The sequence below is a fragment of the Thermobia domestica genome, chromosome 18 (genome assembly GCF_964235325.1).
Source record: "Thermobia domestica chromosome 18, izTheDome1.hap1.1, whole genome shotgun sequence".
NCBI classification, from domain to species: Eukaryota; Metazoa; Arthropoda; class Insecta; order Zygentoma; family Lepismatidae; genus Thermobia; species Thermobia domestica.
Genome location: NC_137471.1, coordinates 101413801 through 101430563, shown reverse-complemented (window position 1 = coordinate 101430563; position 16763 = coordinate 101413801). Strand labels below are relative to the sequence as shown.

Here is a 16763-nt window from a genome sequence, read left to right as displayed (position 1 = left end):
CGTGATACATCTGGGTGATAAGTTTTGGTTTATAAGTGATTAAGCTTATAATTTACATAAAAATTGAAATAATTTTCCAATAGTTTTTGTAAGTTAGAATTATTCTCCTTATGTTGAATAAAATTCTAACAAACTAGATGACACGTAATTTCTTATACAAAAATACTCCAGAAAATACTGCAAGCATATGAAAATATATCTAATGAAGGTTCCAAAATTGAGTGTATATATATATATATATATATATATATATATATATATATATATATATATATGAATATGTGACGTAAATAAGAAAAAAAGAAATACACATACACTTATCGAATATTGAAAAATTATTGCGCTTTCAATATGTAGACTATCATATGGAGAGGACAAACTTTTTACATAAGCTTACGAAACAGACGAAGTAGTCACTAAACCTTGTCTACTTCATTTGTTTTCTGAGCTTATGTAAACCGTTTGTCTTCTCTGTGTGATCAAGTCCACACGTCGAAAGTGCAATACTTTTTCAACATTTGGTAAGTGTATTTGTACCGTATATTTGGTATATATACAAGGTGTTTCAAAACAATACACACATCGTTTGGGAGCTGATTTCTGACACCAAGATAAGACGAAAAGTATAGACATCTGGGTGCACAAATGCTTCCTTTCGGAGTTATAGGCTGCCGAAAACATGAAAAAATGAACTTTAAAGGTCCATAGCTCCAAAACTATGAGATCTGCCGTAGTCGGGTCACGACTTCACTTAGGAACTAATATGTGCACTATCCAAAAATATGTTTCAGAATCCTGAGGTACTCACGAAGCAATTTTTATAGAGGGAGTTTGGTTACGGGCGTATAATCTGAAGTACTCACCAAATACTTCTATAAAAGTTGTTGTGGAAGTACCGCAAGATTCTGAAACATGGATATTTGGATAGCGCACATACTAATTCCTAAGTGAAGTCTGACCCGACTACGGTAGGTCCCATAGTTTTATGCGATGGACCTTTACCTTCAAAGTTATTTTTTTTTTCATGTTTTCGGCAGCCTATAACTGCGAAAGGAAGCATTTGTGCACCCAGATTGGTCTATACTTTTTATCTTATCTTGGTGTTAGGAATCACCTCCCAAACGTTGTCGGTATTGTTTGAAACGCCCTGTATAATGCACACTAAATGACAGTGTAAGGCACTCATCATTTCTGTTTTCTTTGGATAATTCGATGTTCTTTGTTAAGTAGCCCTCATTTTCCACTCCAATGAATTAAATGTCTTGAGGAAACAGGGAAGGGCTGTTCTAGTCTACACAGAATGACAACTGCCAACGCTTTTTAAACGTCAGGTTTAGTAGGCCAGGAGAAATTCCTCCCGATCCGCGTCATAAAATTGACTGTCCGCATATTGCCCTCAGACTCTTCGACAATCTCTGAAAAGAAAACAATTAGTTGATCATAAGATTCAGACGTCAATAGGTTAAAAACAGATACCATCCATCTTGACTTGACTGAAGTTTTACCTCCGGCTACCTGACAGCCCCAAATCTGAACTTCCGCGAAACACTCCTTAAATGGGCTAGGACCCTCCAGCCGTCTTTGAGTGTGAATGACACGTGGTCAGCGTGTCGGCTCCTACGACCGTTGCGATGGTCTGCGCGATCAGGTTTCAGTACATCTCTGCTCAAATGAGTTTTTTAATTGCCTTACTATGCGAAGTAAACACCATTAATTTTTGAGCTTCCACCGGGAAACAAACTCAGGACCACGCACGAAAGGCGAGCATACCAGTCACTAGACCATAAACGAGCTTTATTTCTATCAATATATTGAAAGAACAAATATTTGGAAGAGCATGAGCATAACAAACACTACAAGATTATCAACTCCGTGACTTGTCTCAACACCGTGGATTCCTTAGTTTTCAGATGGACATGGAGTTGAGAACCATGGAGTTGAGAAAATCGAATATAATTTATTTTTACCGGCCCACTTTTTAACCAGTACATGTGAGTAATTGTGTACGAATTTTCTACGTTAAGGCGTAGGTTCCTCAAGGAAAAGAAGGTATATACCATACAAATACATTCAGTAATAAATACCATGGTGTTGAGAATCAATTAATATACGCACCTGCTTTCCAAACACAAAAATATTTTTCATATAGCTTTTAACACATGCACACAACTTTTTCTGTTCTTCAGTCAAACATGTCTGCCTTGTCTTCTTGTGGGTGTTGCCAATGTGGACGATCATGCTATCTGTTGAGAGCAATGATAATTTTTTCTATTGCCATGGAGTTGAGACGAAATAGAGGTGACAGAAACGAAGCATAGTCAAGCTTTCCAAAATAATCGTTATAAAGATTTACTTTCCACAAAACCGAAACATTGAAGTGTTCTCTTCCATTTAATTACCATTAAATGATGTTTGATTTGCGACTTCAGTTGTAATTTATTGATTAAAATCAGTCAACTGTAGTCTGTGACAGCCCACGGTGTTGAGAAATTGGGTAATAATTAATTTTTTACGTATGTTTCGTGTTATATTTGCAAACTGTTATACATGGCATACCTACTTTGTGACGGTTACTACCAAACAAAATAAAAATGAGGTGATTCTTTCTAGTAGTAGTTTGAAGAAATGCCCGTGACAGAAAATTTCCCTTTTTCGTGGAATCACCCTTATATGTTACGCAATAATCTTCCAGATACAACCTTGAAGATCATTTTATACTAAGAATCAGTGGCAAATTTAGAAAAGTATTTTGGGAGGGGTTTTTCTTAGTAATGTTTAGTTTTTCTAAACATTCGTAATTTTTATTTGACGGGAGCTTAAAATTTATGAGTAAAGGCATAACTAATAGATATTTCGTTTGTTTTAGACATTCCGTAACTTTGGGGAATAGGCTTCAGTCCGAAAGACCGCCCCCTAACCTTTGCAAAACCGTCATTGCTGGTAATTAGTAATAATAACGATTTAAAAACAATAAGAAAAGAAGTCGGCCAACTCACAGTACACACACTATTTCTACGTTTACAGATGGAATGAAGAAAAGCTTTGTCAAAATGATCGAATGCTGGGTTGAATCCCGGACTTCCCGATAGAAGCGCAAAAGCTAACCACTCAGTCATGTTTGTTGTGCAGTTGTATTTAGCTTAACTTAAATATATTCCGTGGTCCTTTTTTTTTTGGGGGGGGGAGTTCCGTAATGATATGTTGAATCCCACTTGTTAAAAATTCAGAAAACTCGAGGATTGGGTAAACCGAGATGGTGGTTATATAAACTTAACTATGAATTTCAAGAAAATACAGAACGCAAAGCTCTAGATGTGCAGCCTTTAAGTGTATCATATAAATCTTAAGTATTTCTCTTGTTTTATTCTAATTTTATTTTGTTTCAAAAAGAGGGTATGGAATATTTTGAAGTAAAAATACTACATACAATTTTGCTAGTTATTTATGTATTATTTTTAAAGAAGTGTTTACTTTTAGGATTGGCTGGTTTACACTTTTTTTTTTTAATAACTGGTTTAAACCAAAAAAATAAAAAGAACGAAAAATGCGAATCGTGTGAACTTCATGGTGACGTTTCCACATATCAAACCATCTGCATTAGTTTCATTTCCTTTTCACCTTTTAATCAAGGTGTCCCAAGTTCAATTCTCGGTCGAACCACAGCCCTTCTTTCATGCGTAAACTAAGTAGCGGTCCTTATATCACTTTAAGCGAAAGTATTCTCCTTGATAACCTCGGTATTACGTAAGGATGTTAAGCCTAAACATACGAAACGAAACCAAATTGTATATTTCTGCATGCCTGAATGCCCGTTGTTTTATAAAGAAGCCAAGGTTGCTTAAATATATTGATAGAAATTGGCAAAAATTATCGATTGCCTACGTAGCTTCCAACATTAGCTTGGATTGGACTTTCAATGATATCTACATACTAAATTTGTAATTTAATACCTCGGTTTTAGCGTACTGATTATGATACGCTGACTTTTAAATTTTACATGCAAAGCAATAACAGTATTTTCCCGTTATTGTTTTACATTTAAAGTAATGACGGGATTTTCCCGATGGCTAGGGCGGGAGTTTCTCAATTTAAGAAATTTACTGACCGGACTTCTTTAAGCTTATGGGACCTCTTCCAGCATAACCCTGTTGTTGCATAATAACACCAAGGCGAAACAAACTTATTTCTGTGAATATGTAATATAAATACATAAAGCAAAATATCAAAATCAAAAAACCTGGTTTAAACCACTAAAAAAAAACCTGGTTTAAACTTCCCCCAAAAAACGGGTTTTTGACATTTTCAAAAACAACCATGGTTCTTGCCAACCCTGCTTACTTTTGTATGTAGGAGGTTAAAAAATTCTTATTATATACAGTACATTGGTTAATCCTTTGGAATTCATAATGTAAATATGTTGAAGAAAGATTGTTTGAAATATCTTTTCGAAATTCATAGTTTATTTTTGAGGTTTTATATTACTATCGGCATCAACCACTAATTAAATGACTTTTTGTGTTATAGAGAAACGAAACAAAGTCTGCTTTATCAATTTAAGTAGAATTTTGAAAAAGCCCAAAATTTCCCAAGCAAAAAAGCGAAGCAGAAAAAACCGAGTTTTTTTCCCAAAAAGCCGTTTTTTTTAGCCCTTGCATCTTTAACCGAAACTCAACTAACCCAACCTAACCTACTGTAGCCAAAGCTATCTAAGCCTTAACATACTGGATCTACTCTACAGTAAGAAGGCTCTCCCGTGACAAAGCGGTTAGCGTACGCAGACCGTGGGAGATCTGGGTTCGATTCCCGGTGGGAGCTCATGCGTGGTTCGGATTCCACGTTAAGCTGTAGGTCCGGATTCCACGTCTCATATAGCCTCGCTGCTGAAAAAAACGCTAAACTGAAAATCAAATTCAAATCAAAATTGCCTAGGATGGAAAACTGATTTTCTATGAAAGAGATAGATCCCGTAGCCAGGGACGGACTAGAGCGAGCATTGGCCACCTAAATTATTTTTTTGTCCTTTCTAAAATAGAAGATGGAAAGAATTTTTAACTGCCTCAAAACCAAATATGAATTTTTTTTGAAGTTTATTTATCAAATTAAATGTAATTTAGCGCATTTTACCAATTTCGACGTACTGTAAAGCTATACCAAATACGTCCTTTTCCTATTTCAATACGTCTTCCTTAGCCTCGGTGCATAATCGTGAGACGTAATCTAAAAGAAATCCCATTTCAAGAACTTCAGACACCCAAATACCTTATTATTGTACCATGTCAGGGAGAGGCGGCTTGCGAAGGAAGTTATACCGGTAAAAATTCAAGTTCTTTTCTCGCTTTAAACTAAAAAGAAAGAAAAAAATGTTCTAATTGTTGTATACAAAAATACATTAGATAGCCTCTGTTCCCTTAGTTTCAAGCGATAACACAGGTGTACATACATATATAATAATGACGAACCTTCGTAGTTTTGATTTTGTCCGCCGTAATATTTGTCAAGACAGAATATCCCAGTAATTATTATTATTATTATTATTATTATTATTATTATTATTATTATTATTATTATTATTAAGTATTCTGCCTTTCGGCAGGTCCTGGGACTAATGAGGGTTTTTTTTTTTTTTCAATTTTAGATTTTGGCCTGGAAATGTTTCTTCCACTTTTGTCGATCTTCAACTTCGTCTTTTAAGTCCAAATATTTTCTCCAATCTTTCAATTCATCGATCAGCTGTGTTCTTCTTCCTATTCCTCGCTTCCCTTCCATCTTTCCTTCTATAGCGGTGTGAAGAAGACAATTTCTTCGCAAGATGTGTCCAATCCAATTGGCCTTTCTACGTAGGATGGTGGATAGAAGTGTCCTCTTTTATTCTATCCGTTTTAAAACATCTTCGTTTGTTGCTCTCTCTGTTCATTTTATCTTCTCCATCTTCCTCCAACACCACATTTCGAAGCTCTCCAAATATTTTCTCTCTAACTTCCGTAATGTCCAAGTCTTTGAACCATACAGTCCAATGCTCCATACGGCCAAACTAAATCTTTTTGTGCCAGATGCGGCTCCCTGAAAGTTTCTATCCAGTTCACGACACGATTCTAATTTGACGAATGAATATAAGAATAGAATTACTTCGAAAGATTACTAATTGAAACACACTGACAGATGAGCATTTAACTTTACTTCTGAGAATCAGTGCATCCCAGTTTGAACCAAATTAACTTATGAGGAACTTCTGTCATTGACTAAGCTTAGTATTAAAAGAATTCTGTAAAATATATCGTTGTTGTTTTTAATAAATTATTTTGGCCCATTTAAAGTTCTTTCTTTTCTCTTTGGCCCCTTCCTAAAAACGTCTGCCCATCGCTAGAATATCCTTTGTCAAGGAGCTACAGCTTTGTTACAGATTCCATAATAAATAAAGTTGTAAACACATGTGTTCTTTGCAGAGGCAGATCTAGAAGGTAAAAACTGGGGAGAGGAGGGCAGCCAGAACCCAGACTATGATAGGTATATCGAGTTTACAATAAATTTTAAAAACTGTATAAATAATAGCAAAACATATAAACACTGAAACAACTGGGGGACCTACGCCTCCCGGTCCCGAGCTAGATAAGCCACTGGTTCGTTGATTTCTTTCTCATTGTTCCCTCAGCATTCATTATTTTTCCTGTTTCTAAGAAATCAGGATGGCTGCGGGCATGGAAAAAAATTCTTACCCGGGCTCCCTCTGAATCCACCTCTGGACGCTCTAGTTTAGATTTATTTTAATACACTCCAGATAACAACGGGGTAATTATACGATTACATATGTTTTAATTTGTAATTTGGCTTTTAGTTCTATCATTATCTTTTAACTTGCATGTAAAAGATCGTTCCTACTCTCTCTCTCTCTGACATTTTCTCATCTTTTGTAAATAATTTGATATCAACACGTGACAATTTTGGAAAATAAACAATTTAATACATATAAAACGCAGTTAAACGAATTACTGTTCTTTTACATCAGTTTACATCAGTGGTTCCCAATTTCGGAGCGCCCTCCTGTGAGAGTGTAGAGCGAGCACGAGAGACACAAGCTACTGACAAACTGTGAAATCATGAATCACCACTTGTGATAACTTAGCAAATTCACAAAAGATACATGCTTGACTGACTTATTGTCTTTTGTCATGGGAAGACGGAGGCCATGAAGTACGCAGGGCTTACGAATAAGGGGAGTGACAGGTAAGTAAGCAACATTTGGAATCACTGTTTTAGTGTGTTGAAATTAGAAAGGCAGGCAATTATTAGGTCAAAATGTATACCCAAATTTCTTGTCCATAAGAAAATATCTAGAAGCAAGGGCGCCGATCCCGGGGGGCCAAGAAGGCCCCCCAAAGCTCATCCGGACCCCCTCACTGTATTTGCAAATTTACAATATTTGGCATAATTTGAATGCAATTTGTTTTAAAATCTTCATATATACTTTCTGAACCTGAATGGGCCCCCCAAATTTACAGAGAAATCGGCGCCCTTGTCTGCAAGCAGATGTTAACTCACGATCTCCCTCGTGGTTATGGGGTTAGCGTACGCGTCTTTGATGTAGGAGACCCAGATTAAATTCCCGCCGGGATCTCTTGTTTGGATCCCACATAAGCTGTAGATCATATCTCATACAGTTTCGCTGCTCAAAGGGATGCTAAACTCAAATCCAACCAACCAACAGTTGTTAGCTCACTTAGAATTTTGAACATACGATATACTTTAATTTCTAAATTTGAAATTACCATACTCTACCGTCTTTAACTTATTCTCTAAAATTCAGATAAGCTGATGGAGCACATAATTAAGAGCCTTAACATTTCTGTATTGTATAATTGTTAAAAAAAAATCATAACTTAACTACAAATGTTCACGAATTATCTCCTCGCCAAATATATTCTTAGGTAGGACTACTCCAAATTCAAGCTCCACTTGTTCAGTATTTCTTCCAGATATGTTTTTTGGGGGCACTGCCCCGTCCCGGAGCTCTGAGAGTGCTCCGGAGGAGATCAAATTAATACGTCTATAATATAATAATAAATAGTATCATGTCCAAATAATATGTGTCCCTCCGAATACTAATTGCGACCCTCCCGGAACATTTCTTAAAAAAGAAACACTGCATTTGTTAACATATCAACTTTGAACGAGCTGGTCATTTCTTAAGTAAACATCATTGGCTTATCATATTATTTTGCTATAGCATAAGAAGAACATTAATATGGATTTCTTTTATTGTTATTTATTAAAATAACTTACCTCAAATGCAACAAATAGTATTGCCTTATACGATGCTAGTCCACCGGTCATCACTTCACATTTTTGGTGTTAAACAATTCACAATAGTTGGTAGATAACACTCCAACAAACTATCACCTTAATTTCACAAATCACATAATAACATGATATTCTTCAACAAAACAAGCACATAAACACTAACATAACAAGCTTAGCAAAATCTTCAAATTATAATTAATGAATCATAACGGAAAGTTAAGAGGAATAAATAATCACTGCACAACTGTCACCACACAATTCACAGCTTAACAAGGTGTGAATTTACTAAATGGATTTTTAACAAAAAGCTTCACGGACGCAGCTCGTTTCACACATGCTTACTTGTTTCAATAGACAAGGAACAGAAGCGTGCTCATCCTCGACGGGCAGGCGTGAAACTGGCTGCCTCTGCTTCCAGTCCCCACGGATTAAAAACAGGCCACACGAAGTTCAGAAGAAGCAGAAACAGAAAGCACGAAGAACCGAACCGCGTTTCAAGACACGCGGAGAGAGAATCAGTTCCAAACAAGCATGAATCAAATCACTAGAGTCGTTACTATTGTCACTCTTGTGACTGACCAACTCTTGAACCAAATTTCTCTTCGATTTCTAAATGTATATTTAGAATACCGATCAAAAGATAATACTAAGGAAACATGTTTTCCATTATAGGCTTTCTCTGCAATCTCATTCTTTGCATTTTTGTCGTTTAGATTATTTTTTGATGCTTAAATTTTCACTCCCTGTCTACGTATAAATAATTATTAATATTCCATTGGTTCATTCAGACATAGGCGTGTGCACAAGGAAAGAGTGTATTTTAAAGAGTAATAAAAATGAACACCTTTTTATTTGAAATGTCTTGGCTTTATAGATTTTGTCCCTTATTCCGGAGATCTGCTCGCTTTTGCTTTTATAAAGTTACTAGAGTTAATAAACTAATTGCTGAGGAAAGCAAACCAATTTATTATTATAAAACTAATATCTTGTGACAATTTCGCAGTGTGAAAGTACAATGGAGAATATTAAAGTTACTGAAATATGAATAGGCCTATTTTATCTCCAAACTAGCTTCTGAGTTTCACGAAAGGAAAGTCAACATCAGTAGAAACTAAAATATTATTGCTTAACCCTTTTAAATTTTATCGTGTACTTTTACACGATAGGGTAGTATCTTTATTATTCGATTAAAAAGGTACTAATAAAGCTTTTTACTTCTTTTTTTACAAGCCTGGAGGCATTGTAGAACACATTACGTATGGTTTCACGCCTGTGTCGAGATATAGGGTATGATGACGTCATAACTTAAAAGAAACGATTTTTTTGTTAGGACTATTTTTATTATTTTTTGGCGGCTTACTTTTGCACCTAGAAGATTGAAAATGTTCACACACATTCAGTGCATCCCTTAGTATTTTTCAGGTCTCTGCGTTAACACAGGGGCATCCAGAGGAGCAAAAAGGTTTTTAAAAAAAAGTTATTTTTACTTTTCATTTTGGTGCTTTTTCAAAATGTGGAAAAAAGACTCGCTCAAGTTGTTGTTATTTTAAACACACCTCTAAACGCTACATAGCTTGCTATAAAAATGTAAAGAAAAGGGAAGACTAGGCTATACCCGTTGCCCCTCTTACTGGACATTAGTTAATATGCTGTCAAACATATGTGAATCTTCTTGGACTGTTCTTTCTTTTTTCTTTTTTTTTAAAAAGTGCAAATACCAAAGTGGTCCACGTGTGGTTGTGAAAATATAACTTTTTAAAGAGAGATGTGTTTTTTTTTTTTTTTTAACTGTACATGTCGTTTTCATTTATATGGACATTAAGGTCTTAAAATCTTGTTTCATCATATATCTTCTTCACTGAATCACTGGATAAAACACGGGAAGCGAAACAAAGAATTTGCTATTTCATATTCATAAATCCACTATATATCTTTCGCATAGTATCACTGAATTTAATTTTAGCTACTTCGGTAAGCACAAAGAATTCAAGCTATTGAAGAAGTGAAACTGCCGGATTTAGCAGAAAACAATTGTCAATGCCAATATTGCCCACGTTCGAATTTTACAATAGATTCTCTAAAAATTGTGTAATTTGAAACGCATATAAAAACGTAAAATATGAGCTCCTTCGTGGCTAAACGATTAGCGTACGTGTCTTTGGCATGGGAGACCCGGGTTCGATTCCTAGTAGGAGCTCATGTGGTTCGGATTCCACGTTAATCAGTAGAACCCGTCTCATATAGCCTCGCTGCTGAAAGGAACGTTAAACTCAAAATTAACTCAGCTCAAAAACGTAAAATAAGAACACAATAATATTTTCATGATACACGGAAATTCAAGTATACAATCGATTTCAATTGTTTCTAAAGCATATGAGTAATTCGTTCAATGAACTTAAGACTTCTCAGTTTCTCCGAAGATTACTAAACAAAATGATTGGGTTAAAAGTCAAACACTTTCCTCTTTGCCTGCGTGCCATGAGTTGGGAGAAGTGGGCTCATCACACACATACTAATTATAATAATTCACTAAAATATATGCTGAATGCAGTTTTAAATGCTGAAAATTAATAACACCATATGTATGTTCAGGGTCGTAACTTGCTGGGGGAAGCTCCTCGCCGTTCGAGAGGGGCCCACTTTAAGACAAAATTTTCTTACTCCATATACGATACGAACATGAAATTATAAATGAAGCAACAAACAGGTTCACTACATTACATAAATAAAACAGCACGCAAAAGGTAAATAAAACAAAAATGAGTCGTGGGCCCATTTCATTAAAAAAATGTTTACTATTAGGGGCCCTAGAAATAATATTTATTTAATATTTATTTGTATGGCTTTGAGATTTGTCAATATTGTTCCCTTATTTAATTTGTCATGTATGGAACGCGCCCAGAAGCACGACCACGCAGATCTTGCCGTGTGGAAGGGCCCACAAACTCTGGGGTCCCACAAAGAGTAAGAGAAAGATGGAAGGGGGCCTATTTTCGAATTTTGCGGGAGGGCCCACGCGATCTTTTCTAGGTGGCCCAAATAATAATGCTTGCCCCTCTAGAAAAACTCTAAGTTACGGCTCTGTGTATGCTTACGTAAAGCATTCTGGGAATAAGCTATTAATTCTTGTATTACATTTTAAATTGATTTATCTCCGAAATTGGTGCTGTTTTGAAATGCAGGCCTGTGGAGTCGCAGACAAATATATGAGTTTTACGTTGATTGTAATTTAAATAAATAGTTATAAAATACTAAAAAAAATAGCTAAAAGCAAGATCTTGAAAAGTAAAATTTTAAATTGTATATTTCGTATATACGAGGAAATACACGCCTAAACATAACGCACTTGCCTTATTTTGCTTTAGACCCGAGAAGCAATCCACATACGCGTCTTCGTTTGGCGATACTGAATTGCTCTTTGGGCTTTAGCTTGTAAGTAAATAAACTTGGATGTCTCATACGAGTAAATTTTCCGTTTCGAACATACGTTCCTCTTTTGCTCGGGTGCAGGTGGGAATATATTTCACACGAAGTTGTAATTACTCTTGAAATTTGACTGTTTTTATTACGATGAAAAGCGACGAAAAGTGCTTCTTACTCATGAAATGTGCGTAGCTAATTTTCTGTTGGAACAATTAATTCACATGATAATACAATTTGTTGCGTTTTGTGGTTGAACTAAGACTCTTGTGTGGGTTATCCGAGGGAGAGGTCCCGCGAACATGTGGGTTGATTGGTTGTTAACTTGAAATTTGATCCCATTTTTCAGCATACTGTACGATCTGCATCGCATGTGTTCCCACCGGGAATCGAACTATGGTATTCCACGCCAACGAAGCGTGTAAGCATATGTCTACGAGGAAAATCCAAATTATGTGGAGTTACATCTATCTATGCTATATAACGCCACCTTGTGAACATATTAACTTCCGTAACTGGGGTTGGATTTCAATGACACTTCGTTGATACATTGAGTGCCTTAGATACCGCGGTCCAGTTCGACGATGTGTGTCGTGGGTGCAAGGAGCAGTAACCCCCCTCTCATATGTAGACGTGGCAATGACCATGAAGCTAGAAAGACTGAACAAACACCTCTCTCAAGCTTTTGCACAACTGAACACAAACGAAAGCAGGTCTAATTGCTGAACCATGCGTAGTTTTTGACAAAAATGAAATGAAATCTTATAATTTTACGTCCCACGGTTATACTAGTTAGGCTCAAGGAGACGGTGATTATGAGAAATGAATGAAATGGTGGAATGAAAAAAGTGGGATGAAACGGAAGACACCCGAGAAAATCCACGAGCACGGTGTTTGTCCACCACAAAGTCCACACGGCGCGAGCTGGGATCGAACCAGGGACCCCAAGCACCGGAGATGAACGCTCTACCACTGAGGTCCCGAACCCCCCGCGTAGTTTTTGGAATCCAGCATGAAGCATATCCAAACATTTAAATTTTCCCGGGCTATGAACATTGTCACGTACGTACTTACTTCGCATATTTACCATGTCCTCACTTTTCTCCATGTGATATCAGTCCTGATTTGTTTTGCAATAGTTTATTTACATACATAATTACTTTGTGGCCTAAGCAGCAATTTTAAGCACTTTGCACTCCTGAGATATTACGCCCCCAAAATGGCATAAAAATTACACATCTCAAATTTTGGACCTTCATAAATCTACGGCGCCAGTAGTATCATAGCTGTGGATATTTCTGCAGACTCTTTACATGCAACAGTATTCAGCACAAAACTTATGATCTTTATGCCATTCCAACATACAACCTCTTAAAAAGTTTAATTTTCTGTACTTTTTCTGGTTATGTCATGTACTGGTTTGCAACCCTGCATCTTTATTTAGCAGCAAGAGTATATAGGTCTATTCTGCATGTACCTCAATCTCTCTTGTAAACATTCAATTTTGTTTCGTGTTTGTCTAATTCGTATGTCCTGAGCAACTGTATTTTCGTAAACGCTTGCAAATGCAAAAATGACACTCTATCGACAACAAAGATGGCCGCCATTCAGGAACACTTGTACATATGACAACGGAATGATGTTATTGACCTTCTTATACACAATGTTCATTACACCCCAATTTCTATAATTTTTGGAGATGGTAGGGCAATCTGCTCTGGACCAGTTCGTATTGATTGACCCACCTGGTAGTAAAATCAACAGTCACGTCTGTCTTTTATTATTTAATTTTTAAGACTGACATTCTAATAATCACACGTAAACTCTAATGTCAACAGCTCACTTTAAACATTAATGAATTGCACATCAGTGTCTCTCTTTGGTCCAATTTATATTCTACTTTCATTGCTACAGAAAATGAAATGCCTCCTTAGAAGTTTTGTAACAAGAAAATTATTTCACATCAATGTGAAAAAGAAAAATTCAGACCATTATTCCTGATATTCTGGAAGAAGGATTTGTCGCCCTCAGGAGTTGCCGCCCCTAGGCACGGGTCTAGTGGGCTTATTTCATAATCCGACACTGTCTTTACCTGTCAGTCATTTACTCAAAATGTAAGCTGTAATTCTGAGCAAGGTAGAATATAATCGTAACTAATTGGTTAGTCGGTTGTTTTGAATTTTTACGTTCATTTTCAGTATCGAATCAATATTTTGATCTGCAATTTAATGTGGAATCCGAACCATATGAGATCCCACGCTCTTCTGCTAGAATATTCGAATATTATAGCGTTATCGGTCCTGCAGCAGGATTTCGCATTTTCTAATGAGAGCGAAGTATTGTTGCCTACAAGAGAACAAACTTTTCGTCTCGTCTCGAAAACGAGACGATAGCAGAGACGAGAAGTGTATTTTTAAATTCGAGAGAAATGAGAAATTTCAAGAATTTCGTTATAACATTAGTTCACCTAAGTCTTAGATCTTAAATACTGTTTTATTGTTACATGATTCATAGCACTGGCTCAAATCCCGGGGGGATGAGGAGGAGATGTCCCCTCCAATCTAGGAACTGCGGAACTGTTCCCCCAATAATCTGATTTGAAATTAGATTTTCATCTACATTGTGAATGAGAATCATTGTGGATGCCTAAGTAGAAACATACCAACCTCAGAAATTAGATTCATCTACCGTAATATGAATCTCCCCTCCCCTCCCCTCCCCAAAATAAGCCGCAAATAAGCCCGCTCCTCTGATCCTCCACAACATTGTTTTTCAACTTCAAAAATATTTTGAAGATAAATATTTTTTGGGGTGCATCAATAACTACCGGTACATTTAACATTTTTAAAATGTCTTTAATCATCTGTGGTGTGAATGTGGAATTGCCCCTAGAAATGCTAAATGTCTGCTCTTGATAAATTCTTTTCCTTCAACCTTCAGAAAATTGACTTAAACTATTGGTTTTGCAAAACCGCTTTGTTTTAAGCCCAAACGGAAACATGACAGCAGAAATTTTCTGAAAATGTTATTTTCACTACTAGTTTCTCGTTTTAGGTAGTGCATATTTACAACGAATGGGGGTGCACGTGCACCTTTGCACCCCCCTAAATCCGGCCCTGTATATATAATATGGGAACGGTCTTACCCGTCCATCAATGTTGAAGACAGATTTGCGCCACTGGTTCATAGTAAAGAATCAATAAATTGATAAAGTGATTGTACGAGCACAACGAAAAGAACTTGTTAATGTTTAGAGATACGAAAGTCATTATAAATATACTCCAATAATAAATATGGTTTAAATGTTGTTATTGTGGAATTCTCGTGACGCGGAAGATTCTGACAACTTCTAGTTGAAATTTTTTAAAAAAATATCAGCCCACATTTTGTACATAAATTTACAAAACGACTTCAGAAACAATAAGAAAACAAGAAATGGCCTCGTCGGAATATAGAAATGAAAAAGTAGGCAAGTTCCTAGCAGGTTAATATTCACAGAACTCTAATTTGAATATTCAAACATTTGTTAATCATATTTATTTATAATATTATATGTTTTACCTAGGTTTACAATATTGTTAGCAGATCCGTTAAATTTTCCATTCCTTATTCGACGAACAAACCTATAAAATGATTAGCAATAATTTGATTCATGCTTTTCCAGGAATGATGTTAAATACAAACGTTAGGATTATTTAACAACGACTATGAGAAATATCATAAAACTCCACTACATCTATTCTATTTCAGAGATAAGCGTTTGCAAAAGTAGTGTTTGTAAAATTTACTTTAAACAGAGACTCGTGTGTAGCTTTAAGGCGTCGCTGTATGTGAGAACGGACAAGACTACACTTTGCTGTTTTTCATATTTACTTTCGTTTGTTCGTAACACATACATACAGCTGACAACGTACGTGGAAATCTTCATCACTGAAAATTATATTGTTTCTCAACGTCTCTCCTTTTAACAATTTCAATATTTATTTGTTTTTTTTCTCTCTCTCTCTCTCTCTTGTTTCCGCTGTGTTTATTTACTTCTTTCTCAAACCATGTCCTGTAGACTAATGAAGACTTGGACTTGAGATTACGAGCGTAGACGCTTGTAGTCTAATCCATAACAATGGTTCTGAATCACTCTAAAATATTACTTTATATACTTTCCAATATATCCATCTCATTTATTTTACAACTACTAAATGACTCTACCCCTATACCCTTTTTATTCTAGTAACTTGTTACCCTATATACCGGTAAAAATTTAAATGTGAAGTCGTGTCATACTACGAGGATCGCAAAAATGAGAGGAGGTTTTGTTAAAAAGAAAAACTGGTTATCTACCTTTCTTTGAAAAGCCTTGTACTCTTATCTCTAGATGAAATTAAATCAAATAAATATGAATCTTATTTGACAAATTGAATATTTCTTCAAACACTGCATTGCTAACTTCCTACATAGCATTACTTTATGGCATTCAAAAGGTGGGTGGCCAGGTTTTGTGAACACGACTATACATTATACTCCTCGAATTTTTGTGGAAAAGTACTCTCTGATCCTTTCAGTTATGATCATTTAACTAGATGTTTGATGCAAAACTTATTCTGAATCATAAAGAACAGTTAGGATTCTTTTATGTATATGCAAAACTTAAAAAAAAAAAAAAAAATCCTACACTGTAAAAATATGATATATTCTGTTCTTGTGCTACACAACAAATATTTGCTCCAATGTGTTACACAGTGTATAAAGTATATAAAACATCTATATCTCTATATTATCAAATAATATATACCAAATTGTGAAAAAATACATGTAGAGACATAAGAATTCGGATAAAAACAGGTCTTTTGAATAAAAAGGAAAAAAAGGAGTTTTCCACGATTTTCTTGGCTAAGAATTTCGGGATTCCCATCAAAATTTCAATTTGCTGAAGAAAACAATCGTTTGTGTACCGTAATTTGTGTGAATGTTCCTATTATGTTTAACACACGCAAATTACAGTACTGAAGGAAAATGAAGAATTTTCACGATTAAAAGGAAACAGACCAATC

General features: G+C 35.7%; 1 protein-coding gene across 7 annotated transcripts in view; it reads right to left on the bottom strand.

The window, feature by feature from the left end:
• LOC145675561 (frizzled-5-like) overlaps window positions 1-16763 on the bottom strand; it is a 447461-nt gene that overhangs the window by 94955 nt on the left and 335743 nt on the right. For 2 of the 7 annotated variants that reach the window (XM_081746074.1, XM_081746070.1), the window contains exon 1: window positions 8278-8778. The exons of the other annotated variants lie outside the window; for them this stretch is intronic. The gene's annotated coding sequence lies outside the window, so the exon portion shown is untranslated. Of the gene's footprint in view, window positions 1-8277; window positions 8779-16763 lie in introns of those variants that run through there. 7 annotated transcript variants of the gene reach the window in all.